This window comes from Sorex fumeus, unplaced genomic scaffold (genome assembly GCF_029834395.1).
Source record: "Sorex fumeus unplaced genomic scaffold, SorFum_2.1 ptg000002l, whole genome shotgun sequence".
Taxonomy (NCBI): domain Eukaryota; kingdom Metazoa; phylum Chordata; class Mammalia; order Eulipotyphla; family Soricidae; genus Sorex; species Sorex fumeus.
In genome coordinates, this window is record NW_026606059.1 from 47,840,068 (window position 1) to 47,842,486 (window position 2,419).

Genomic DNA, 2,419 nt, shown 5'->3' on the forward strand with positions numbered 1-2,419 from the left:
ACCAATGCCTAATGAAGTTCAGGTAATTTTAAATGGACTTAATAAATTTGTACTAAAAGAGTTAATGAAAATATAATACTGGTCAGAGAGATATAATAGTGGGCAAGGTACTTGCCTTATATGTGGCTGACATAAGTTTGAGTCCCATTATCATGTATAGTCCCCTGAACCCCACCAGGAGTGGCCTTTGAGCACAGAGTCAGGAGTAAGCCCTAAAAACAGCCAGGTGTGTCCCCCAAACAGTAAAAAAAATAAAATATCATGATAGATACTGAAGATACTAAGCTCAGAAAACACATTTTCTGTTACAAAGGGTCTTTTAGTCTACTGGGGGCTAGACAAGTAGAAAAATGAATATCATGAATTTATTTTGATGGAAGAGCAGCCTTGCTGTCACATTTTAATTAAGAGAAATTACAAAGAAGAAAGGCAGCAAACTAAAAGGGCAAGAGAGGTCAGAGAAGGTTTCGTAGAGAACATGATGCTCAGCTAAGACCGGAAAGATGAGTAGATATTTGCATGATGAGCAAGGTAAGAAATTCTATTCAAGGGCAAAAGGAGACCATAAATCAAGGTAGAATTTAGTAATAGCCCAATATCTTTACAAGAGGGCAGGTTTGGGTAAATACAGAAGGAAAAGATGGAAGAGGAAACTGGAGGAGGCAGGTGGGGTCAAGGACAGAGGTCTTTATCTTATTGGAAGTGGTGACCTATTGAACACATTTAAACACAGGTATTAAAGATGTCAGGGTGGTAGACACAATTAAAATTTACATTGTTATGAACTCCATTGGTTGTACCTTGTAGAAGATGGACCAGCAATGGAAATAAGGAGAAGCATTTTCCTTTGAGTGGAAGAAAGAAAAGGTTTGGTAGATGTTAATTTTTCTTAGTAAACCTTAATGTTTGATGCAATATAACTCTTTTTCTTTTCATTGCAGTACTTGGTTTATTTAATGGTGTCTAGAACAGGCATTGGGGCTTTCCTGTACTCTTGATGTGTGATAATCTTGATGTATAAGTCTCAGACTTCTTGTTCTGCCAGTTCATCTTGGGCAATGACACCAGGAAATTAACCTCCAGGTGGATGTCATAGACAAGATGTTATAGTCATCGCCTGTTATCTTCACATGACTGACAACCACCACCAGGCACAGCACATTCTTCATCTGGAACTTGATTGTGGACTTAACTTCATCAATCTTGGCCACCATGTTCTCATTGTGGGTCAGCAGAGAAGAAAACTTTTGGCAGCCTTATTCAGTACCAGGACCAGGATTCTGGGGAATCTTTTAATGAGGGACTCTGAAGCCACAAAGGAGTCATCCTTCTTGGCCAGCTTCTTCACCAGTTTCTGATTCTTGTTGAGTTTCTTTAGTGACTCATTCTGCATATGGGGGATATCCACGGCCTTGGCCTCATCTCAGTGGCGCTGGTCCTCCAGAAGACACATGGAAAACTTGGGGCTAGGGGTCAACTTGAATCTGATGGTGTCTTAGGAGCGCTTGTCCTTCTGTGAGTCATAGTTCTTGAGGTTGATCTGCAGCTTCACTGCCTCCAGGAACTTGCGGTGCTTGGGCTGGTTCCCACACAGGACATCTCGCACCACCTCGTATAGGGTGTCATGGGACACTTTGCTTCTCATGGTTCCAGGTGTCACAGTAACAGAAAAAAGCTGCAATATAACTTTTAATAAGTTAGTATCACTTAAAAAGTGGGCAATAGTTTATTTAAAATCAAAGTTACAGTTAACTATTTTAAGACCAAGACTGCCATTAGTTTTTCTCCTAGGGACAATTTTTTTGTTGCCTCGGTTTTCTCTCTTCTGCTGAGGTCTAGAACTTGATATTTAGAGAAAAGTTTATGCCCTTAGGAAGAACTTCTTTATGTTCTATACCTTAATAAATAATGGGTGCATTGTAGGGATAAACCGCAAGACTCCCTCCAGTTTTTGATGCTCTGCTGTAGGAAGACTCTGTATCACCCGAACAATGAAAATTAACCAATACAAGTTATTATTACAAGCCTGTCATTTAAATGTGAGCATACATAGAGAAATTCAGTGGTAAGTCCACGTGGGTTCAAGGTCACTCAGATAACACCAACAAGACCAGAAGGCATGATACCACCTTTAAGTATTTTCCTACTAATAAGATTGAATTTCATAGACTAAATGAAGACTTGGCTAGTCCCTTTACTTTTCACTGATCATTTCTTTCTCATATTGAGAGTACATTTTTTGAAATGATGCCACTCTAAAATTTTTTACAGTTCTAAAACCCCCTGATTTTTAGTCTTTATCATTTATAGCATTTTGTGTCTATTTCTCTACTAATGCTTATCATACTATGCAGTAAACATTCACTCATTTCATTATTCAATGAGATTTTTAAATTTACAAATAATGCAATAAAGAACC

At 38.6% G+C, this 2,419-nt stretch overlaps 1 pseudogene; it reads right to left on the bottom strand.

Annotated features, from left to right (window-relative positions):
• Positions 1–963: 963 nt before the first annotated feature.
• On the bottom strand, positions 964–1,645 carry LOC130039534 (60S ribosomal protein L10a-like; annotated as a pseudogene).
• Between the last annotated feature and the right edge of the window lie 774 nt (positions 1,646–2,419).